Genomic DNA, 25,639 nt, shown 5'->3' on the forward strand with positions numbered 1-25,639 from the left:
TAGACAGTGCTCTAATATATTAGTATATCTTCCTATTTTGGAGACTGAGTCAGGAGAGACCAGAAAAATGCAAGAAAACATTATTTAGTTAATATTTCTACTCCCTCAGAATCTTAAACCGTTTGTGCAAATAGACCAGTATACTCGTCTTAGGCAAGTACTCCCTGAATGTATCATTTCTCAAAGCTATCATGTCTTTGCATGTTAAGATACAGATCATGTAACTGAAGATATAGCTCAGTGATAAACTTCTTGCCTTGCATGTATAGAGTTCTAGGTTTGATCTCTAGGACTACAAAGAAGGGGAAAAACAAGAGAGATAATTGGGAAAGGTCATTTCCTTTTCTTTCTGTGACTGATATTCTGTGCCTAAGTTTCTGCATATAATTCACACTAAACACACTGGGAAAAAAAAAGGTATAAATTCATAATCACACCACAATCTGCATGCCAAGTGGCCAAAAGAAAAAGGTCAAAGTACTGTACTTATGTTTAGGAGATTTTCAAAAAAATCATTTCAATATGGGAATGTGAAAGTCCTCAGTAGTCTCTTAAAGGAGACATTGTGAAGAAGGAGAGGACAGAGGGAGATTTTCCTGGGAGAGATAGAAGTGAAACTCAACTATGATGGTTGTCTAGAGAAGAGTGTAAAAAAAAAAATGCTCATAGAATGAATGAGTCTTAGATTCAGATTAAGGCACAAGGAGAAAGACTGCTCAGCTTCTATTCTGTCTACCCACAACCTTCAGAAACTAGTAAGAAATATGACCAGGCTTGGCCAAATTGTGACAGGTGTTTAGTGTTAGCTAAATATAATTTGAATTTTATTTCATGTGGGAAATATGAAATCCAAGGCTGTAGGCCCTTGGTTCTGACTCTGGATTCTAACTAAATTCTCCAAATGTTTTAAATGTTATAGCTCCTGGAAATACTGCCTCCCGGCTCTCGATAGGCTATTTGTAGTTCCATTTGTATGGGAAATAGAGTATTTCTAAAGTTTTTGAATTTGAAATTAAGGAAATTTCTAAGTTTAAAGTATATATTCTCTCGCTGTTTCAGAAGATCAATCACAATATTCTTTTTTCCTTCTTCTACTCTCTCATCTGCTCCACTCTATTTCAAAGCACAGCTCATCACTGATTGTACAAATACTTACAAGCAGAGTCCATTTTTAGTAGGTAATGAAGTGTAAGGATGAAGTTTAAATGATGCAATGTGCCCTGTGTCTACCCTTACATAAATAAATAAAGACCATTTGTTTCATTTCATTTCAATACACGATGATGCGAGGGAATGTTCTATTTCTTTTGGCAGCAATAAAAAAAATCTAAGTATATAGCAACATCTTTTAAATGTTGAAATATAGTTTTCATTTGTCCTTTATTTCAAAATAACAATGCAGAAGACGTACTGAATACCTTTGAGAGTTTATTCAAAATGACCAGGCTTACCCTTCCCTGACATGCTTTGAACAATAAAGCGGGAAGTAAAGAGGCTTGTGGTCGTGATCTTCCCTATGTGAGTCCCCCGCATGGCTGAGGCAAAGCTTACTTACAGATATGGAGAGTTCATCCATCCCCACAGATTCCTTAGGGGCTTCCTAAAGAGAGCATTAGCGGAAAAACTCAAAGACAGTTACTTGGGGAAGCACATTAGAGCACTGTGGCTATTGGAGAAGTACAAGAAAAAAAAAAAAAGTGAGGGGAGAAACTAGCCAACACAAAACTGGATGTCATACTTAGCTCACCTACACTCCAGAGCCTTCCTTCAACTTTGTGCTCCTATAACTATCAGAAACCACTGTTACATTGCAGGTCAGTGAGGTCATATTTAACCCTAAAACCTCTGAGAGTCCAATGCCTACTTATAACCTTGGTAGGACAGTATAACCTTGGTGGACAGGGTAGAAGAAAAATTACCACAGTATTGTGTAAATTTCAAAAATTATTTTGATTAGCTTGACTCTTGCGGGTGCATCTCTCCAAAATAATCTTTTATAATTTCAGTTGCCAAAATAGACTCCATTATGTTGCTGGGAAATGCTGCTTAGATTGTACCAAGAGAACTGGCAGCCTGGCCAAGGAGGCACATGAAAAATTATCCACAGAATTTCTTGCTCTAACTAGTCAATTTTGATGAAGACACATGTGGTATGTACTAACTTATAAGTGCATATGAACCATAAAGTACCAGATAACCATGCAACAATCTACAGACCCATAGAGGCTAAATAACAAGGATGGCCCAAGGGAGGATGCTTGAATCTCACTCAGAAGTGGAAATAAGTAGACATCAGATGTGAAGGGAGGGAGGGATGTGGGAAAAGGAATAAGGAAGAGAATAGGGGTGGAGATCAAGTAGGGGTAAGGAGCTAGAGAGAGGGTTGGGTGAGAGAATGGGGCATCTCAGGGACAAGCAGGAGACCTGAGACAGGGGAGGCTCCCAGGAATCTATGGGGGTGACCCTAGCTGGGACTCCTAGCAGCTGGGCATACAGAGACTGAAGTGGCCATCTCCTGCATCCAAGCAGGTCTTCCATCGGAGGGTAGAGGACATCAACCCACCCATAAAATCTTTGACCCCAAATTGGTTCTGCCTACAAAATATACAGAGATAAAGAGATGGATCATAGTTTGACGGACTGGCCAACCAATGACTAGCCCAGCTGAGACCTATCCCATCGGAGAGAGACAAACAACCTATTAATACTATTAATAATCCTCTGCTGTGCTTGCAGACAGGAGCCTAGCATAACTGTCTTCTGAGAGTCTTCATCCGGCAGCTGTCGGGAACAGATATAAAGACCCCAAATATTTGGCAGAGCTTGGGGGTCTTGTGGAAGAGTGGGGATGTGGAGGATTGGGGGAGACTGAGGAGTCAAGGATGGCACAAAGAAGATCTGAAGAATTAACGAACCTTAGGCTGTGGAAATCACAGAGACTAAACCACCAACCAAAGAACATGCATGAGCTGGACCCAGGCCACCTACCTTTTTGTAGTAGATGTGGCTCCCCTAACAGAGAGAGAGAGAGAGAGAGAGAGAGAGAGAGAGAGAGAAAGGCCTGTTATTGGATATCACTCTGTTAGCTGAGCTGCCTTGTCTCCTCTCAGTGGAATAGGAGAGGATGCGATTAGTCCTCCTCTGATGTGATATGCCAGGGCAGATTGGTCCCCACAGAGGGCTTCCCTTTCTTTGACAAGAAGGGGAGGGTTCACTGGGGGGGGGAGATCAAATGAGGGTGGAATAGGGAAGAGTGGAGGGAGGGTGCTTCAATCAGGATGTAAAGTGAATAAAGACACTTTTAAAAATGAAAGCATAAGGCAGTTAATTTTATAGACAGAACTGAAACTATGAAAGAATTAAAAAAAAACTCATCAAACATCAAAGTCTGAGGTTTAAAGTCACACTCACATACCACTAGATTATTTTTAACTTTTATCAAGTGATCCCCATCTTGCCATACTAACTCTCCCTTGTATTCAGTTGCATATATATTTTTGCCTTCATGTTACTGCATAACAGGTACATTGAGATACAATTAAGGAGTTGATGATATTGATTAAGAAAATTTTAGTGTAATTCAACTTTTTGAATTCCTAAAAGCACTTAAATTAAGCTGTTGTTATTTGAGGGAAAAGAACATTCTGTAATAAAAGTGTGNGCCTTTCTAAGAAACCACATACCAGATGTTGGGTCTTGAGATATCCCAAAGGAATTCTGGTAAAATATGATGAAATAACTTACACACAAAAATCTCAGAAACTCTGTACACATGTTACAAGTATGAATATTGTTTGCAAAACATGAGCAAATGTGCTTTATCATCAAGGCCTACAATACCTTTGTTTTGAAATTGTGGGTGAAGACAGAAAAAAATTAAAATTAGTTACAAAAATCTTACTAGGAATATGTTNCTGCAACAATTGTACCAAGAACTTAAACATCAGGTGAGACAATAAACTGTTCAGTCTATAAATCAAGCCCAGGGGAAGGTAAAGGGAGCTGGGGAGGGGTGGAAGCATAAGGTGCTTCCGGAGGGTAAAGCAGAAAGGGAGAGGAGGATGAACAAAGCCTAACTTTGTCTGTAAATTCCACAGTGGTGTCTAATAGTGTTTATGTACATGCACTTTTAAAAAATAAAATAGAGAACACTGAATAAATAAAGGCCACATATGGCATGGGGAATGGCTTCATTGGTAAAGAAATTGCTGTACAATCACAAGTACAAGGGTTCAATCCCAAGCAGTCAAATAAAAATCCACGTGTGTTGATCCAGCTTGTGATCTCAGATCTGGGAGGCGGAGAAAAGAAGAGCCACGCCAAATCCAAGAACTCGAGATCCGAGGAACCTTGTCAGAAAAAGAAAATGCGCCCCAACACAAAGCAAAACAAGGAAACAAACTGAAAAAAAAAAACCAACCAAGAACAATTGTGTGATAGTCAATATCAATTATTAATTTGATGAAAGCTAGAATCATCCAGCCAGGTGGAGACAGGCCTCTGGACATGCAGGAGGAATTGTCCTGATCATGTTATTTGAGGTGGTAAAGAAATTGTGGCGCGAGTGCACACACACACACACAAACAGACACACACACACACACACACACACACACACACCACAGAGTGAGTGGTACCATTTCTTCAATAATGATCTAGAACTATATAGAAAATAATAGGAGAAAGTGGGCTGAGCACAAAATTCATGTCTTTGCTCCTTGACTGTTAGATGCAATGTGACAAGCTGTCACACGCTCCTGCCATGTTGGTCTGGACCCTTGAACTGTGATCCAAAATAAGGCGTTGCTTCTTTATGTTGCTTTCTCAGAGTTTTAATCATAGAAACTAGCAAAATAACTGAGACATATACACATATGATGTCAGAGGGAGGATATATGATGTTGTCCTATGCTTTCCTTACATGTGCACATACATGCATAGGCACCTGCACACACATGCACAAACAGACAAATATAAAAATAACTAAATGTTACATGTTCTGACAGTATACAGCTGATGGTTAGTAGTTAGGTAAAAGCTTGTTCACTCTCGGTCTCTCTGTTGCTTTCTCTATCTATATGTATGTTGTATACATATATGTATATGTGTATATATGCATGTTGTATACATGTATTGTGTACATATACATACATGTGTATATACTTATATTCACTCACACATACATGTATTTATCATGGGACAGACACATTTCTACATAACCACTAGAAGCTACATACTTGTCTTCACTTGGTTTGAAGACTTCTTTATTCCAATGGTATTTCAATTTTATCAATGCTTATGGTGATTGATGGGTGTTTTTAAGATAAGGACAAAGCCAGGATGTAAATTCACTTTCTGTGAACAATGACGCCTTTATCAAAGAGATTACTGTTTAACCATAATCAGGTGGGAGGTCAATGCTTTCTTAGTCTACCAAACAGGAACTGTGTTAATAGAAGTGGACACCGCTTTTCAAGATGGAAATCGTTTTCACCATCTTATACTTCTCACCCTCATATGTCTCTATTAGGTAAGCAAGAGCCACAGAACACAACACACTCTGGCTTACTCTGCACGGTGATCTTGTCTGGGCCAAGTACATCAAAGTGCCCAACACTTACTCACTCCTGCTTGTTTATAGAAGTTGTGTCTGTGTATATTTAATACTTTGCCATTAGCCAAATAAAAGCAAGCTCCTCTCTGCTGGGAGTGTGCTGAGAACATGTCTAGGTCCAGATGGACTTTGCTGATTCTTGGGAAGTCCTGAAGTTCAGTGCAGAAAATTTGGACTCCTCCTGATCCTGATTTCCTTGGTGTTTTAATTTAATCTCCTATTGGGCAGCTTTTTGTTTTATGTCACTGGGCAGTTGGCCATTGGCTCTTTTTCTGGTTTTTCTTGGAAGTTTCTTCAAATGGCTGAAGATTATTTCAATGATTTTCTTCTTTTTTTGTATCATGCTCCCTTCACTTAATTTGGTATTTGGAGGGTTCCAAGTCAAACAGAAACTCCAAGCAGAATGCTTAAGAGGGGAAAACCTTGAATTCAAATCAGCAGGATTCAAAAGCAACAGCCAGTGCCAGGACCTCTCCCAGACCAGCCCTGGAATTCTCTGAAGGGCAGCTCTGACACTACCTGTCAGTGTTTGCTTCTCCAGAGGTTCCCAGGAACTACTCCAGCTTACTGAGCCCCTGGTTATAGCCAAGCGCCTGAGTAATTGGATATCTCTGAAGAGATGTAGATGCCCTCCTGAAAGCCTCTTGCTGGGTCTTGGCAGAAGCAAGAGGGCAGCCCCAAAGAGGTATTACACTGGTGAAGACTTCTGAATTCTCTCTTTGTGAAACTCCATCTCCTTTGTTGCTTGCTTCTGGCCAACTGAGAACATCCTGAGAATGGGTCAAGGGTCTTGCAAAGGAATCCCTGCTGGCAAGATTAAATCACAGTTCCAAAAGCCAACTGCAACATTTTTCCATGTCAGATTAGGACGTTATGACAACTGGATACTGAGGTGGCCACGTGACAGGAATGGAAAACGGGAAAGTACTTTCCCAAAGCAAAGTACATCCTACCAGGTACTAGACTTTAGACCTACCTAAAGTTCATGATCCTTCATTGAGCTTCTCAAAATTTTCTTGCACTTTGCCTATTATTCCTTGTAAATGTTACATGCATATTTATTTGTATGTTATCATGATACTAAGAAGAAATATTTCTCTATGTTATACTTGTCTCACCTATGTGTCTCTCTAACAAGTATGACACAGCCACAGAACACACCAATATCATGTCTGACTGACTCAGCATAGTGACCTCACAGACAGATGATTAGGAATCTTGATAAGACTTGGGGCTTGATAAAGATAATAATTTTTGGTGCATATTATTGATTCTATTATTTACTTACCTCTACATTCTTAAGTGGACAAGAGAGCTGCTAACTTGTTAGTTCAGAGAAAAAGATATAACTTAAAATTTAATTTTTATATATGAAATGCAAGAAACATCAATGAACAAAATTCAATTTTAAATGGAATTTTGGCATAATTCACTCAACTTTTGCTTCCCTATATTTTATTTCTTTCAATGAAGCAGATAAAACAATTAGCAGTTTATGACAACTGCAGGTTTAATTAAGGGCATCCATGCCAAGGTTAAGCACATTTGACTGTTATATGTGTCACAATGTGATCTGTTGCGATTGCCCACACACACACACACACACACACACACACACACACACACACACACACACATTCTGAAAGCAACTCAACCAGAATGGATGCTTAGGTAAAGTGATTCAATCAGCAAACCTTTAAGAGACAATATTTATACTAGCAGAGAAAACCAGAGGTTGGAATGCTATGTTTTAGGGGAAGGATCCTGAAACTTCTTTTAAAAGTATAGTTGCCTATCAAGGATGGTGTTTCACATTAAGTTGTCTAGTGGGAAGCATTATAGGAACTGAGGAGAATGTGGGTGGGAGCAGGCATTTCCCACAGGCCTTTCATAGCACCTCATCTTCCTATAATTTAAATGAGATTTTCAGAAGGGGGCAATTTAGGCCATCAGTAATGGATACAGTCCACTCATACTTGCTGTTAAGAACGAACAAAGAGCATTCCAGTTGCACATGTGGTATCATAATGAAGGGTGTCAATGACCTCTAGAAAAGGACACCCACAATGGCTTGTTTGAAGAGCTGTTCATGGCACACCATAGTAGGAATCAGAAGCCCAGAATGTTGTGTTCAGCTTTGTATTTGCTCTTGGTATAGTATTGTGTGTTTGCATGTGTAGGTACCCACTTGTGTGCAAGGACACATAAACACACATATGTAGAAGCCAGAGGTCAACCTGAGGTGGTATCATTCAAAAGGCATCCATTATTCTTTTAGACTAAGTCTCATATTGGGACCTGTGGTTTACCAATAAGATTATATTGGCTAAATTTGGGGGGTTCTCCTTTCTCTAGAAGATAAGTGGAGGCAGTTAATTGTCATCCTGTACCATGTTGGTCCTACTGATCAAACTCATCAGGCTAGGTGTTAAGTATTTTGACTGTAAGTATAAGGTATATCTAACCGGCCCCTACTGTGACACTTTTCAATGGGTATTTGTGGATTATTTTAAGAATAATTTGTCAGATATTGTTATGATTTGTATGAGATATCTCTCAAATGAGTTCATGTATTCTAAGATTGAATAAGGAAAGGAGCATGGCATTGATTGAAGATTCTGACTATCCATCATTGGTATAATGACATGAAGATACCCTGCATGTTTGCTTTCATTTGCTCTGATCCTTAATATATTGATATGACTTGGGAGTTGTTAAAGTATTAGGATAACTTCATCTGTTGAGCTTATTGGTAAGTCATTATTGATGAAATGAACCTCACCAAATGTTAACATATACCTTCATGTGTATACTGAGAAACTTAAGGTTCTAAAACTCTCAAATACTTAAGCCAAAATACCAAGTGATACTTAGCGATCACTTGAAAAAATGGTAATTTTACCATTGGTTCATGTTTCACACTCTTGCGGAAGGGTAAATTTTGGATAAAAACACTTAACAAGAAAATGGTAGAAAATTTTCAAGTGTAGATGTCTACCACTTGATATTATTTCAAGTACCATTATAATCATAATTGAAATTCTCTTCTAGGTTTTCCTCATTAAACACAAACTAAATTTCTATCTTTCACAGAACAGTAAAAATAACCCATAATTTAAATTCCTTTAAAATTTTGTTCTTTTAAAGATCATTCATGGAATGTTAACTATTATTTTTCTATGTACCAACATAAAGTGATATAATTGTTAGTAATATAAATTATATTTTTTTAAAGATTCATTTCAATTTATAGAAATGAGATGCTTTCCTTTAGCTTTTAAGGACAGAGTTTCCCTCTGTAGTTTTGGCTGTTGTTCAGCTTACTATGTAGCCAGGCTCACCCAAACTCATTGTAGAGATTCTCCTGCCTCAGGTTTCCTGGTGCTGGGATTGCAGGTATAATGATCATATGTGGCTACAAAACATAAGTTTTATCAATATAAATTTATTTGTATTTTGATGCCTAGTTTCTAGAAATATTAACTACATGGAAACCATAATTGCTAAGGAAAAAAGGAATGTCGCCAACTTTGGTAAAATTTCCTGAAAGAAAACACCATACAAAATATACTGGCCAATGACCATTATATTTACTGGAGAAATAAGTTCTATTTTGTAAAGCAAACAAAGAGTTTTCTGGATCTCTCTCCCAAACGCATATGAGTCCTATTGTCATTTGAATAAACCAATATCATGTCTAAATTTCCTTGACAGGAGTCTGATGGACTCTTTATATAATACAGACTAGGAGAAACATTTTCTCAGTGCCACTCCTGTAATCTGCAGACACAGAGTCAACACCCTTCTGCAGCAGGGCAGGACTTGGTGGAGCACCTCAAGTAATGAGCTGAGAACCTGTGAACCATTTGTTATAGTGCCTGCTGTGGAAAACTTTCTGCATTTTATGGCTCAAGTGACTACTGATGGGTACCTGTAGGTGTTTTCATACATGTAATAGTTACTTTCCTTGTGACCATGACAACATATCTCCAGGAATGAACAACTCAAGGGAGAAGGACTTATTTTGGGTCGCATTTTGGAGGCACATCACAACAGGCTTTTGTGACAGGTCATGGAGGCAGCCACCCATATTGAAGCCACACTACAGGAGCAGAGATGAATGTTGGGGCTTTGCTTGTTTTCTTTATTTACTGGGGTTCATGGTTCATGTGACAATGACACCTGAATTTAGGAGTCTCCCACCCTCAGTTAGACCTCTCTGGAGAGACCCTCACAGACATGAAGGAATGATTTGTAGGGGAATCTAAATCCATCAAGATGAAAACGAGATGAAGGAGAGGGGCTGAGTGGCTAAAGCACTTACTGCAAAATCACATAGACTCATGCCTGAGGACAAATTCCCAGAATCCACCTGAAGCCAGGCACACTACCATGCATTTACAATCCCAATGCTTCTATACCAGTCTGGAACTTGGAGAGGGGTAGGATATTGCTCTGAAAGCTCAAGGCCCAGCTACATTAGAGTAGGCCATGGAGAACAACAAAAAGACATTGTCTCAAGCAGGCTAGGATATAGAGCTAATACCCAAGACTGATATCGGGCCACCACATTTATCTTAACAATGTATGCAAATACACACCAGTAAGCACATGCACTCCTGCGTTCATGTAAGCATACACACTAGAAAACATATACATAAAATGTAAGGGTGAAGATGAACTCTCGTATGAAATAATAAAGTAGTTCTGTTTAAGGCGTTTAGAGTTATTATGCACGGTGGTTAAGAAAAGTTTTCCATATTGTCTTTATTTGATTTGCTGATTTGAGTCAAAGTAGGTGCATGCACAATGGCAATGCATCCCTTCCCAGCATTACAAGTGGACTCTAGAAGTTCAGATGGACTTAGGGGAACCACTTCCTTTTAGTCATGACAGATCAGCCTTCATATGGCTCCAGTTAGAAAAACAATGTGGTATCAAAAATGAAGATTTTGTTTCTGGAGAGCTGTACTGTTTCATCATCTTCTTCTTCTTCTTCTTCTTCCTCGTTATCACTATTATTATTTTGGTCAACTTGACACAAGCCTAGACATATCTGGAAATAAAAATCTAAACTAAGAGACTGCTTCCATCAGATTTCCTGCAGCAAAGCTATAGGATATTTTCTTGTATAATAATTGATGTGGGAGTACCCAGCTCACTATGGGAGGTACAAGCCCTGGTTTATATAGAAAAGCAGGCTAAGAAAACCATAAGAATCAAGCCAGTAAGAATCACTCCTCAATGGCTTCTACTTCAGTTCTTGCCTCCAGGTTCCTTCCTTGCTTCTTCTGTAGTTCCTGCCTGTAGGTTCCTGCCTGGAGTTCATGCCTTGGATCCTTCAATGGACTGACCCAGAATATATATGCCTCCCCAAGTTGCTTTTGGTCATGGTCTTTACTGTAGCAATAGAAATCTAACTGTGACAAGAGCCACTTCCCAGTGTCATTACTTTCTTTCCCTCTCATATGAGATGGAGAAAACATGTTCTCTGTCTTTTTCACAAGTTTGCTCTGATCACAGTAAAGTCTAAATGCTCTGTTTATTCAGTGTCACTCCTTGCTGTTTTAGAAAGTAAGACTTTCATCTGTCATGAAAATCATGCTGCAGTTCAGTTATAGAAAGTCAGGTTAGCCCTGGCACTGAAAAAAAGAATCTTTCTCCAGGAGTCTGGGAGCGTGAATTTGATATGTAAAGCAATTATACTTCATGATGGATGTAACAGAACCTCAAGAGGACAGCAATTAAAGAGAAGTTTTAGTGTCTAGTAGATCCTTTGCAAATCCCCCACTGGGAACTCTTCACATCCTCTCCAGATTGGATAGTACACTTAATTTTCCAGAACATCTTTTGTCTGTTTAGCTTACAATAAAGCCAAACAGAAGAAGATAACGTATAAAAAAAATTACATGGTGCCAAAATAAACGCCTGTTCAAGAACAGGAATTTGAAGCCCTTCAAAACATTTTGTGTGTGTGTGTGTGTGTGTGTGTGTGTGTGTCTGTGTCTGTGTGTGTGTCTGTGTGTGTCTGTGTCTGTGTTTATGTGTGTGACAGAAAATGTTTGAGGCTATTTCTTCCACCTAAGGATAATTATCATCAGCCAATCTTACCAGTGTATTAAAATATGGCATATAACATTATTTTGTATTTTTAAAAATGTAAAGATTGTAGCAATCATTTAGTAAATATAAAACCAATATCTTACAGTTCCTACTAGCATTTCAAAATGCATGCCAATTTACAAAATTCAAAGTATTTAAATGAAAACTCAATAACCACATTCCCTTTAAGGTTAACCAGTCAATTATACTATAAAGTAAATTTCCCAAAATAATTTTGCACACATCGTCATACTATTCAATAATTCGTAGAGCTTCTAGTTTTTATTTCATGCTCAGCAAATGCAATTCTACTTGAAACAACTTTAAAAATATGTGTTAGACATAGGTCTGAGATAGATGAAAGAAAGTATTCTAGATTGCCATGCTAATCTTTAATTGGATATGCATTTGTCCATAATCAGAAAGCAAGACATGTATCATTAAGTGTGTTAATGGTCCTGGATCCTTCCATTTATTCAGTGAAGTTTAAACTTTGAGGCTGGATGCTTTGAAACATCTCCTGTGATAAGTCCTGCTGTTGAGATGAGTAACTCAGCTCCTGTCCTCCTGGATTCTACCAGATGGTTTATCATGTTGTTATTGTCCAAGGTGGCAATCAAAATCAAATGTGGCATGAAACCATAAGGGATGTATGTGTGAAAGATCAAACATCAATGATTCCTCAGATATGGAATACAGAATGGCCAGAAAAGAATCTTATTGTCTACTGCCTAAACATAGGAAAAACAATTCATCTGTTCATTATTATTGTAAACATTTTATAAGTGAAATATCAGAATGAACCTATGAGGTAGATACTCTTAATATATGTAGAGGAAATAAGGTTATACGTTCAAAAGCTGTTTTTACTGATTAGGCAGATTTGGAATCCAGAAAGTCTAACTCCAGAAACTGCCCTCTGCTAATCTGTTTTTATAAGCCACACATTTGAATAGATGGCAAGAAAAAAGGTCTTTCTGAGTCAGATTCCAAATGTCCAATATTCTCTATTACTTAAAAAAAATAGATCATATTTGTGACTTGGTTTATCAATCACCAGGTATCATTGCAAATAATTTTTCTTAATTAAACAGTAAAATATTATCCAAGAATAATTATACTCACAAATGTAGTTGCTAAAAATCCAGAGTTTGGTCTGTGGCCTAAAATACTATGAATATTCAACACTTAACTCTCCCATGATATTATAAACTAGTTCTGCTGTGCATTGTAAAGCAAGCTGTATAGTATGTGTGATAGCTAATTCATTGTCATTTGTCTCAGATAACTTGGAAGCCTAATCAATGCTTTTTATTTTCCCGTTGATCTCTTACTATGTTAAAAATTCATATTTTCTTAGGATAAAATGTATATTGTCTCACAGGTATGCTTTTCAGAATAATAATTTTCTTCACTTAACACTCTAGTGTTATTTACCTCACGTATTAGTGTACCATTTTCTCTGTGTACATGTGATGTTTTTTTCGCCTGGTTATCTACCTGAAAACATAAGCTATTTATTTCAAAAAGGTACGATTGCAAATTATTGTACAATAAACACAATCAAAAGAACATAAGACTTATTACTTGAGGAAAATAATAAAAGCAATTCATTCTTTTCAAAGGTTATATGATGTTTCAAAATGGGAGTGTCTCACGATTTGTTGTTTTACTCTTGAAAACACATTTGTTTTGTCCTTTGCCTCTTAAGTGATCTTTCTTTTTTTCCTGTCTGAATTTCTGTTCCCACCTCTGTGATCATACTCTAACAAAAGCAACTTAAGAAAAACAGGAGGCCCAGTTTAGCTCACAGTTCAAGGTACAGTAAGCTTGGCACAGAAGCCAAAGCCGGGGGATCATGAGAGTAGCTGGTCCCATGTCATCCAGAATCAAGAACAGAGAGCAGCAAATATGTGCTTCTCAGCTGTCCTTTTTACCTTAGACCGACCAGGATCTCCTGTCCAGGAAATGGTTCCAACTTTAATTAAGATAGGTCTTCCCACATCAATCAATATAATCAAGACATGTCCACAGACGTTCCCAGAGGCCTCTTTTCCAAATTACACCACATCACCATAATCACTCAGTTAACAGTAAGCATCCCAATGATGTAAATACACTTGGAATTATTCTTGCATAAAATCATGTGAGTACTAGTTGTATAATTCTCATAGAACATGTTCCTTGAATGGTGTGTAAAATTTCAATGTTACCAGTTTTATTTTCAAAATAACACAAGCCATTTTCACTCATCTTGTATATATCTATATCTATATTGATATCTATCTATCTATCTATCTATCTATCTATCTATCTTTCCTCTCATATTTAAAACACTGCAAGTTACAACTTTAAAAACCTGCAAATGTGATGAAAAATACATTTTATTTTTATTTCTGTTTCTATTTTTGACTAACAATGAGGAAGAACTGCTTATCAACTGTTGACGTCACAAGCCTACTAAAATAATACTGTTTCTACCACATTACTACCATGATTACTTTCTCATATATTTGTGCATGTGTTTGGATAGGAAAGATATAATTGTTTATCATGATCTGTTTACTTTCTATTGTCTTTTTTTACAAAAGGTATATATGTTTTGTATGTCTACCTTTTGGGTTTTCTGTTTCTTTCCAGGAACAATTTCAATACTCCTATTTTTTTTCTCCAAAACATTTAGGTAATATATTAAAATTGTAAATTTCACACTTGCTGGATTTAGTGTCACATGTGGTAGAAGATAGTTATAAATGACCATGAAAATGAACTTGATTTTCCTAGGTTGTCTACTTAGTATATTCTCATTTAATTAAATGCTTCCTTTGTCACACAGCAAGTTCATATATGTACACATTTCTGACTCTTAATTTAGAATTTGTTTGTTCTATCCAGTCCTAGACAAACTTCATGGTTTTCCTTAAATAACGGTTGTATTGATGACAACTTCAGTTCTACTCTTCGTGAGGTAGGGTAGATCCTCATACTGGGAACAGCCCCTATTTGAACAAGCTGTACACAAGTAGAGAAAAGCTACTTTTTTTCCAAGTCAGAAAATGCAAAACAGTATCTCAAACCAACCACAGTTTTTTTTTTTCCACCAATACTTGCTGATATCTTAACATGTTAGCTTGGAATATTATTGCACTTATAAGCAAATTTGAGTGTGACCCTCATACAAATTATAGGGACTAAATATAGATCAGTGTTCCCAGGATCTTAGGCTAGAGATTGGCAGCACAAGGTCACAAGGGACTTTTTCAGTTCTTGGAGATACTCTGTAGTTTACGTGCACTCGAGCTAGTCATATTTGTTTGAGATCCTGACTGAGTTGTTTAAGAAGTGTAGACTATACTCTATAGTATACAGTAAATACTAATTCTATCGCAGTAAATTTGACTTTTTAAAGTCTTCGTAAATTTAAAATGTGGACCACTGTGGAGATTTAACCCAGATTTCTTCTTGCAGGTCAATAGAAAAAATCCCAAATCAGAGCTTAGCGACTCCTACCGCTGTTTACGTGATTCACATTTGACCTGGTTTGACTCAGCTTTAACTGTGGACAGCATTCGTCCTGGGAGAAAAGGCATTCACGCTTATGCAAGCTTGCAGAGTTTATTACCGTGTCCAACAAGTGTTCTCCGAGCTGTGAAGGATATCACTGTTCCCAAGAAGCTGAGGCTTAGAACAGGAGGCAGATATTCAAGAGCATCAGAAGCAGTAATTTCCCACTTGAGAAAACAGTGGAGAAGGTCCTGATTGAAGGCGCCACAAGAGGAAGCATTCATACTTTCTCTGCTTTGATCGGTGCATTGTAAGGAAACTCTTCTCAGTGGCCTCTTTCTGGAATATCTGTGCAAGACCAGGGGCTGTCTTTCATCGACCAGAGTCCAGAGGCAAGGGAAGAGTAATGCACATTTCTGTAATAGAGCCCCGGGCTCTGTCCCTGATAGAGGTCTAGCAAGTCTGGAGAGGTGATCCGTTCAAATAGCTCTTATGGGCTCCAGATTCGGTGTTATCTGGGTTTATCCAGGAGGAGTTCAATTTCAGGGTCCAGGGGGATACGAAATGAGGAGTTTCAGAGCTATCATGACAATGTGCCTGTTTTATCTCACTTGTGAAAATGTAGCCTGTGTGGAGGTAAGATGATAGGACCCATCCTGAGCTAGCAGATTATCACTAATGCCTTCAACCACTTATCCAAAGTGCAGAATTATATATATGGCTCAAACAGCACCACTGCCCTAAATTCAGATGCAGACAAAATTCCATTCCACCCATATTATACAATCAAAAACTTACTATGAGTATTTATTATAGTACTAATTCTCATAACCTTAGTATTATTTTTCCCAGACTTACTGGGAGACACTGATAACTATATACCTACCAATCCACTAAACACACTACCCCATATCAAGCCAAAGTGATATTTCCTATTTGCCTATGCAATATATATATATATATATATATATATATATATATATATATATAGTCTTCAGGATGGGTTTTACCAAGCTTGTTCTGCTATGTTTAATACTTAAACAATTTTTTTAATTTATCATTTGGAAAGGATAAGATCATTTTATAGCAATACAGAATATTCATGACCCATTAACAAATAAGAGCTTCCTGTGGACCCTCCCCCCAAAATTCCAAGAAATATTAATTTTGACAAATTGGTCTATTTCTCACAAGTGGTAACTTGCTACGGAGTAAAAACCATCTAGATGATAGTAATAATAAATACTGAAGAAATAAATATTGTAAGGAACACAGAGGAGAACTCTCAAGTCTGAATGGTTCAACATGGAGTGAGCAGTCTTGTGGAAGGAATCTGAAGAATGTCTAGCAGAGCCTACATGTTTTCTTTCTGATCTTCATCCAAGCACTGTATGAGCTCTCAGCATCTGCAGACTGCTACCTGGGATATAGTGAAAGACTTCATGTGGAGCTATAGAACTAGGCAGTGACCTCTAAGATTTCTTTCTTTTTAATGTTGTTTTGCAAAATTCCACTTTCTACATTTTTTAGCATCTCCAGGGGTGGAAAGGCTGTAACAAATGGGTGATAGATTTGTGTACACCTCTAACCCCAGCACTGTGGAAGATGAAGATAGTAGGATCAACGGGCCTTCTGTGCTACGAGTCTAGCCAAAAGAAAGAGTTCCAGGTTCCAGGATAAGGCAGAGAGTGATATGGGCCCAGTGCCTACTTCTGGCCTCTATTCATATGAATACACACACACACACACACACACACACACACACACACACAGAGAGAGAGAGAGAGAGAGAGAATCCCTTATAAAAGATACTGGTGCATGTATAATTCAGAACTTCATAATTTTTTTGCTTTCCTGAATAATATCTTTTAATGCCCTGTACCAATTAATGTACATCTAAGCACCTATACATCAACTGACATGAAAGTCATAACAAAATTTGAAGACATATTTTTATATTTAACTTTGACTTAAGGTATTAATATGAGCATTTCATAACATCTGCAAAACACAAATATGTCACTGTTTTAGTAAGTTAGGAAATAAGTAAACACATGGATAATAATACTTATGTTTCTTTAAAGCAGACCATACCTGTTTAACTAACTTCTCCAGTTATAGCACTCAAAACCTATAGAGAATTGGAGTACCTGTTATAATCATTTGCTACTTTTGTAGAGAACCTGGAATCAGTTCTCAGCACCCATTTAGCAGCTTTCAACTCTCAGTAACTCCAGTTCCAGAAGGTCCAGCACAGTCTTGAGCACATGTACACATACAGGCAAAGCAACCATACAATAAAAATAACATTAAATCTTCTATGAAGCACATAAAAATTGGTAGTTCTAATTGGGAAGAAAATGGTGACGTTTAAAAAAAAAAAAAAAAAAAAGCAGGACATATTTCCTAATCATTGTGTGTCCAGAACTACAAGCAGGATGAAAGAATTGATCTCAAGGGTGATATCAAATACAAGTATCTTCCTTGTTCTTTAGGAAACACTGTCATTCTCCAATACCCGAACAGGAAACATTAAAAGTTATGCTTTTAGAAAATGTGTTTGCAGGGATATGATAATTCAGAAGCTACATGGCCAAAGCAAATACTCCTATCTGATAGACTGTCATCTACTTAGGTCCACGGGAACTCCATGGTAAATATGTAATGATAACACCAACTAGCCAGGCAGAACAATGAGCTCTTGTCTTCTCTGAAGATATTGTAAGAAGTTCAGAAATTAACACACCATCATGAAGGGAGGAAACACGGGACACATTTATTGTTAGTATCACTGATCTATCCATATACACAAATTATTTATTTACTGCTGAATTTTATTTCCTTTAGCTATTGCTGTAAATACCAATAGACATTTGCATACAGATTATCAACCATGAAATAACAATGAAAATCCATTTGGTAGTCAATAACTCACAGCATCAATAGCTTCCTGCTTAAGACCGACACAAGGCTGGCCCTATCAACACTCACTGTGGGTCAAAAATGATGTCCCACATCTGACCTGACACAGGGCTAGGGCCACTCATGGAGGTGAACATGGGACGTTTGACTGTGCCTCGGACCCCACAGGTCCTTGTAAGCCGAGAGCCATAAGTTCTGAGAGCTGAGAGTGGATCCAAGGGTGGCTCTAGCCCAGGGCAAGGGGAAAAGGGGCAGGAGGAGGGTGCTCCAGCTGGGTCCCTTGGGGAGGAGAGTCCTTGGCTTGATTGGTTGGCTAGAGTTGCTGGTGGCACTGATTGAGAGCACAGGGAAGCCTCCCACTAGAGGTTAGATATGTAGCTCACTAGGGGAAGACCTGCTGCATTGCTCCAGCACGGCATATCCTGATAAGAAGAGACCGTTTTAAGACATTTATTGTAGAAAGGCATAGAGATGGAGAGAGTAGGGAAGTAAAGGCTGGCCATAGCCACATGGGTGGGTGGAAGGGGATGGAAATAAAGGCTGGCCATAGCCACGTGGGTGGGTGGAAGGGGGTGGAAGTAAAGGCTGGCAATAGCCACGTGGGTGGATGGAGGGGATGGAGAGGCGGGGAGCAAGAGGGCAAGCGTGAGAGAGGCAGAAGGAGGAGAGTAAGAGCAAGAGTGTAAGAGAGAGAGGAGGGGCAAGCAGCCTCTTTTATAGTGGGCCACGCCTACCTGGCTGTTGCCAGGTAACTGTGGGGGTGAAGTCCTGACAGATGACCAGGAGCTTGGGGCATTGCCTAAGTGACCGATGGCCACTCACCTCTCTGTGGGAGGGGGAGGGCGGGGTGGGCTGTGGGAGGCTGTAGCTGTGACAGGAGCCAGGGGTCCAGGGGGCATGGCTGAACACCTGCCATCCTTTGTAGGTAGAAGTCACCACCACCTACCGGAACACCGGGGTTCAAGGCCTGTGCTCGATAGGGGACCAGGTTGTCTGTGCGTAGCTCACCAATCCACAGCTCATAAGGCCATGCCTCTCCTTAAAGAGCTATAAATAGTTAATGGTTGTTAAAGGAAGAAGAGTTGGGCATATCCTATCTCCGACTCCTTCTGTCAAATCCTCTGATTCCTCATTTTCTCTGCCTTTCAAATAGATGTCACTTTCAGACATGACTTACTTCTTAATACTAACCATATCTCCATTGTTTTTTTAATAAAGACATGTCCTTTTTTTGGATATTTTCTTGATTTACATTTCAAATATTATCCCCTTTCCCAGTTCCCCCACCCTCAGAAGCCCCCTCCCCCCTCCCCTTGCTTCTTTGAGGGTGTTCCCCCTCCCACTCAATACTCCCCTACACTGGAGCATTGAGCCTTCATAGGACCAAGGACCTCTCCTCCCATTGATGCCCGACAAGGCCATCCTCTGCTACATATGCGGCTGAAGCCATGGTTCCCTCCTTGTGTACTTATGGCATGTCTGTATTATAGCCAGATGGATTAAAGATGTGTGGCATGTTTGAATGACAACCAGGTAACACAGATCTAGAAGGTCTTTGGATGGGATCCTTTATCAGAGCAGCTATGCTGTTAGATAAAAATTCCTCTACACTTTGTCACTCTTTCCTCCTTCTTTTGTTCTTTCTTCCTCTTCCTCTGACTCTACCTCCTCCTCTTCTTAAAACAGAATCGGAAGGGGTCTTTCAACCAACCTTAACTTTAAGTTTCTGGCTGAAAGCCAAATGTGATGTCTCATGCCTGCATTTCCAGAATTTATGATGATGACACAAAACATTATTATACATTTTAGGCCAGCCAGGAATACACAGTGAATATCAGGCCAGTCTGGGCTACAGAGACAATGTCTACCTCTTACCCCTTAAAATAAGTTAAACTGTCTAAGGAAAATGTTGAAAAACAAATCTTAGAACCAGAAACTACAGCGTCAAGAATATTTTCTAAGCTGGGCGTGGTGGCACACGCTTTTAATCCCAGCACTCGGGAGGCAGAGGCAGGCAGATTTCTGAGTTCGAGGCCACCTGGTCTACAAAGTGAGTTCCAGGACAGCCAGGGCTACACAGAGAAACCCTGTCTCCGGGGGAAAAAAAAAGAATATTTTCTAATTTGTATCTATATTCCCTAGTCTGTTGTAGTCCTATGATCTTTCTTGGGGTTTTGCTGAGACCATGATAAAAGTCATTGATAGCCAAAAGAAAAGTCACCTTGCACAGTCGCATTCTTTCTCTCAAAAAAAAGTCTATTCTATTTAACAAATATTCAGAAGACCAACTCTTCAGTGTACAGAAGACTTCAACATCCAATGATTCAAATTCCAAAGTTGAAATGAAAGTAAATCAAATTATTATCAAGGTTTGTCTGAGGCTGTTTTCCGTATAAAGCATGTGAGTGCTGAGATGGCTGTGTTCAAGTGCTGCCTCTCCCACTACGGGTTATGGGAAGGATAGAAGCATTCAATATTTGTTGGTATCATATATAATTAATTATAAAGTTTCCTAAATAAATAGAGTAAATATGCTCAAAGCACCCAAAATGATTATCGCAAGTGTAGTTTCTTGTGGGGAAGGACGTGAGTTCTATTAAACATAATATGTTTTACAATTGCTAACTGGGTATAAGGCATATAAAATAGGATAACATTACATAGCATATTACTGAATTATGAAAATTTTAATATTTCCACCTACACTGTTGTGGTGATTGGAATGGGAATGGTCTCCACAGACTCCTATGATTGAATGCTTGGTCACCAGATAGTGGAACTGTTTGGAAAGGACTGGGGAGCCTGGTCTATTTGGAGAAGGTGTGCCACTGAGAGTAGGTTTTGTGGTTTGTCTTTCTGATATCTCTCTCTCTCTCTCTCTCTCTCTCTCTCTCTCTCTCTCTCTCTCTCTCTCTCTCTCCTCTCGTTCTCTCTCTCCTGCCTACTACCTCAGGGGAGGGGAGAGGAGGGGACAGGGCTCAGGTTGTAAACCTTCCAGCTACTGCTCCAAGGTGAAGCCTGTCTGCTTCTTGGACTCTGAAACTGTAAGTAAAGCCTCCATTAAATCTTTTATAAGATGTACCTTGGCCACGGTGCCTCTTTACAGCAACAGGACAGTAACTAAGACACCAATTCTATGAGAAACAGTTTCACAAAAAGCTTGCATCGTTCAAGTAAATCATTCTTGATGGTGCAGCTGTAGTACTAATCTTTTGACTCCTCATTCTCTTACATTAGTAATTTTGAACACAGTAGTTTGGGAAGATGGCGCCATCAGTAAAGTACTTGCTATGAAAGCATAAAGACCTGAGTTCCATTCCCAGGTCATTCATTTTAAATATAAAGTGGTATTCGAACTCCCAGCACTGGAGGGGCAGACTGATGCTTGCGGATCTGAAGTCTAGTCAAATCATTAAACTCCAAATTCAGTGACAGGTGGTGTTTTAAATGATAAAATAGAAAGGCCATTAAAGAATGAAGCCTGATGTCAATTTCTGACTTCTGTATGTCATAATTACATATGGGCACACATACAAGTACACAAATATTTGACGTCAGGTTCATGAAGACCTGTACACTAGTTTTATGTTCAATGTATCCAGAAAAATCTCCATCAAGTACATTGGAAAGAATGAAATTAATCATCTTTAGTTTTTTTTAAACTCTTTTTGTTGAAGGGATGCATGAGTTTTATGCAAACATTGCCTTGGTGGTAAAGACAGATTCTCTTCTTTAAGATTAATATTCCTTAAAATTTTCAAATTTCTGCTAAGAGTTAATTTCCCTTTTGAGTCAAAGAGTCAGAGATCTTGTGTTTCTGCAGGATTCACACACATGAATAGCCTCTAGATAGGCCACAGAAGTCACTCTCTGAACTCAGCACAGACTCACATTAAAACTTCCATGGACAGAATACAGAGTACTACCCAACATTCTATTTTTTAATCTTGAGAGAACTCTCAGTATGCATTTATTATTATTATTATAAAATTGATGGTTTCTGTAATTTTGTTTTTCAGATTGTTTCCTACATAGGGTAGGGTGGGAATGAGCCAACAAGACTGATGAGCTGGAGAGGGAAGAGCAGTCACCATGTCACTAGGAAATGGGACCTGAGATGACACTAGGGCATTTTTGGTATTTCATAGTTCTCAATGTTCTGGGAAAATCATGACAAATATTCCTCCAGAGTTATTTCAGTAGCTGTAGTAACCAAATTTGGAAGTCATAGATCATTTGCAATGTAACAGAAGTTAGAATATGTATTTAAAACAAACAAACAATGTTCAAAGTTACCACCAGGATTTCATAATATTCAGTGTCTTCCTAGCTTAAATCCAGTCAAGTGCAATGTTCTGAAAATATACAATTTACTCGTACAGTTAGTGGGTAAAACAGATGTTCAACATTCATTCAAAGAGGGGGCAACTTCCTGAGCAAGTTTCTCAGCCCACTGCCAAACTGAAAGGTTTTCTTCTCTGTGTTCCTAAGCCTTTTTTTATAACCTTCTCAATCACCAGTACTAGTCTTTGTGGAATCAAAATTGGGATGTCAAAATGCAATGGTCTTTTCCTTCTAAAAGAAGGAACACATGACAACTAGCATTTAAAGAACTGCTTCCTGAAACCAGTTTTTCTTACATGTTACAGGAAATTATAAAAAGAAGCAATAAATAGCTTCTTTTGTATTGGGGAAAAAACTTTTTGTTTCTTTCAATATTGATAAGTATGAAGAAACAGTCCCATTTTTTCCCAAATGTTTGTTGGCAAGCCCTTAGTTGTGTCAAATTACAAAATTTACCATGTTAAATATTGGAGACTCATTGACTTGCAGACATAAAACAGTAATGGTTGTTCAAGTTTGTTGTGGACAAGAATGAAATACATGGCTCCTAAACTTGCCAAACTTAGTGTCTACAAAATCTTCGACGAACACATAGGCACTCTAACTCCAGTTGTTTTCCCAAACCATAATCCATATGGCAATTTGACATGTCTTTGAAATGGTCCACAATAACACTGATCAGTCATACCTCAAATATCACCACTGGTTTGAGATGTCAGTTCCAAAGATAGGTAGCCACGTGCCACATGTGTGAAGCAGCCATAGCTAAGGAAACTACAGGGGAACTTGCTTATTTTCATACTATGCTTGGACCTCATCCCTGCCAAATCCAGCTTAAAAAGCATGAATGAGATGCAAAGTGTTCACTCTTCTCAGAGACTGCCTTTGCTAGAACACAGTGGGAGCCCCTGGGCATCTCCAAAAGAGTGGGGCTTTTAGTGAAATTGTACTGAATACATACCAACTCTTTGAGGCCAGACCTCAATCTTCCCATTCTTGTTTGTGAAAAAAATCACACGAAGAGAGAAGTCAGTTTATTTTTTAGTTGTTTACCTAGAGGCATTTGCTGGTCCTCAACATCGCACTGCTGTTCACCAAATATGCAGATCTTAGACCAAACTGATACACTTATAACACTCCATGACAACACATTCTCTGCTGTATTTTGACTGCCTAGAACAGTGGCCAGCACACAACAGCATAGTATGTTCTTAATGAAGGGTCAACAAACTCAGGACTGAAAGTTTTTACCTTAATAAACATCAAACATCTATCCCATGGAAAACATAATTATTAACTAGAAAATACAGGAAGATGCAGGCAGGAACTAATCAAGTTTGTTAAGTAAGGAACAACACTAGGGTGATCTTGTAGTTCAAAGTTCTTTAAAAAATAACTGGAACACGTACGGATTTATAGTAGTGACGGCAAGGAACTGGCTGATTTTCAACTATACAAGAACTCACTCTTCGCCCCTGCCCACATGATTGACTTTGCCATAAAACACTCTTTCTAACTCTTAATCCTGCTATAAAAGAGTTAACCTTTGATGTGTGTTTCTGGAGCTCTTGTAATCTGTCTTGAGGCTTGCTGACTAGGCAGTCTTTTGAGTATATAAACTTCTGCCATTTGATGAGAAAGACCTAGGGGAAAATGTTCAAATACTGCTTCAATTTAATTTTCAGCCCCCATGATTCACATGTAATTTCGTTATCTTTTAATGGCATCATCTCAATAATCTATAAATACCAACTGATTATCTGTCACTAAATGGAATTTAGATTTTTTTCATTTTCTTTTCTTTTGTGCTCATTATATTAAAAAAAAAATGATATTCACATACAAAAATGCTCTTAGGGAACCACTAAAGGGCAAGAATCATTCAGGGGCCCAGTGTAACTACCTTGACTGGTTCTGGGTTAGAATAGCTGTTTCGTTTTGGCAGACTTCTGTGCTGCTGATGAGATAATGAACTGACAATCTGAAGTGACCTGCTTTTAAATCCACAAAGGATAATTCATAAGCAAGGTCAATGAGTGGGTTGCTGGGAAACCTCTAGCCTGAGGGTATTATAGATGGATTTCATGTAAAACTTCAGCAAGTTCTACAACCTTTTCATTTAGATCTATAACATTTGAAGTAAGAAACTTGGTGATGCGTATTATAAAACTCAGATTTGCATGTATGCTGTAAGACTCATATTATACATACATATACACATCACACATATTATAATGGGTTATACTATAATGGTAGTACAAGTTGGTTATTTTATCAATATCTTTGAGACAGGATCTCATATATAGCTCAGGCTGGCTTTAAAATCAGCATTTATTTAAACAAGGTTTGCCTTAATCTCCTGATTATCAAAAAAAGTGTCAGCATATACCTTTCTGTTTTCTGGATTTTATTCTCTGAAACAAATTGCAGAAGGGGTGAGCAAAACATTAAATAAAAGTATACAATCAATGGGCAAAACGTCCATTACCTAGACAACATGATTCTGTTGTTTGTTTTTATAGTTAAAACTAAAATAATGTCGTCCTGTTGTTGCTTCTCCATTTCTTTGACCTGCAGGGCTTTTAGAATAATAAAGGAAAAAAAAAACTCAATTAACTTTAGGTGATTATCTGGAAAGGTAGTTGCCTTATTGGCTGAAGAGTAAGATGGCATGTGTATAGGAGTGTTTCTCCATAACGATCTAATGTAATGACTCCATGATTTTCAAAGAGTCTATTGGTACCCATATGTAAAACACTCCTTTGTGTTGTCCATTTTGTCAAAATAAGAAAAGCTGGGAATAAAGAAGCTAATTATGAGGAAGAAACTGACCATAGACGTTGGGCACAAGTTATGAAAGAAGATAAAAGGGTAACTGTTCTTCAACTTGTAATTCTGTTGTGGATTTGTGCTTTTAGTTTTAATAATGAAGAGTAGATAAAAATGTATGGGATGCTGAATGTGTAAAGTTCAATGTGAAACTTCACAGCCTCTTTTCTGAATGCCAACTCTAACAGTACATAAGTTTATTAACTTGCAAAAAAATTGGGTCTGATTAATTTGAATGTTTGATATTTTTATTTTCTTGCAATGCTTTTTTTTAATATAAGGATTATGTGAAGTGTAAAAAAAAAAAAAGCTTAAGAATATTTT

General features: G+C 38.2%; 1 protein-coding gene across 2 annotated transcripts in view; it reads right to left on the minus strand.

Moving 5' to 3' along the window:
• The window catches only part of Angpt1 (angiopoietin 1), a 229,582-nt gene that overhangs the window by 121,110 nt on the left and 82,833 nt on the right, over positions 1 to 25,639 (minus strand). The gene's annotated exons all lie outside the window — the stretch shown is intronic.

This window comes from Mus pahari, chromosome 17 (assembly GCF_900095145.1).
Source record: "Mus pahari chromosome 17, PAHARI_EIJ_v1.1, whole genome shotgun sequence".
NCBI lineage: Eukaryota > Metazoa > Chordata > Mammalia > Rodentia > Muridae > Mus > Mus pahari.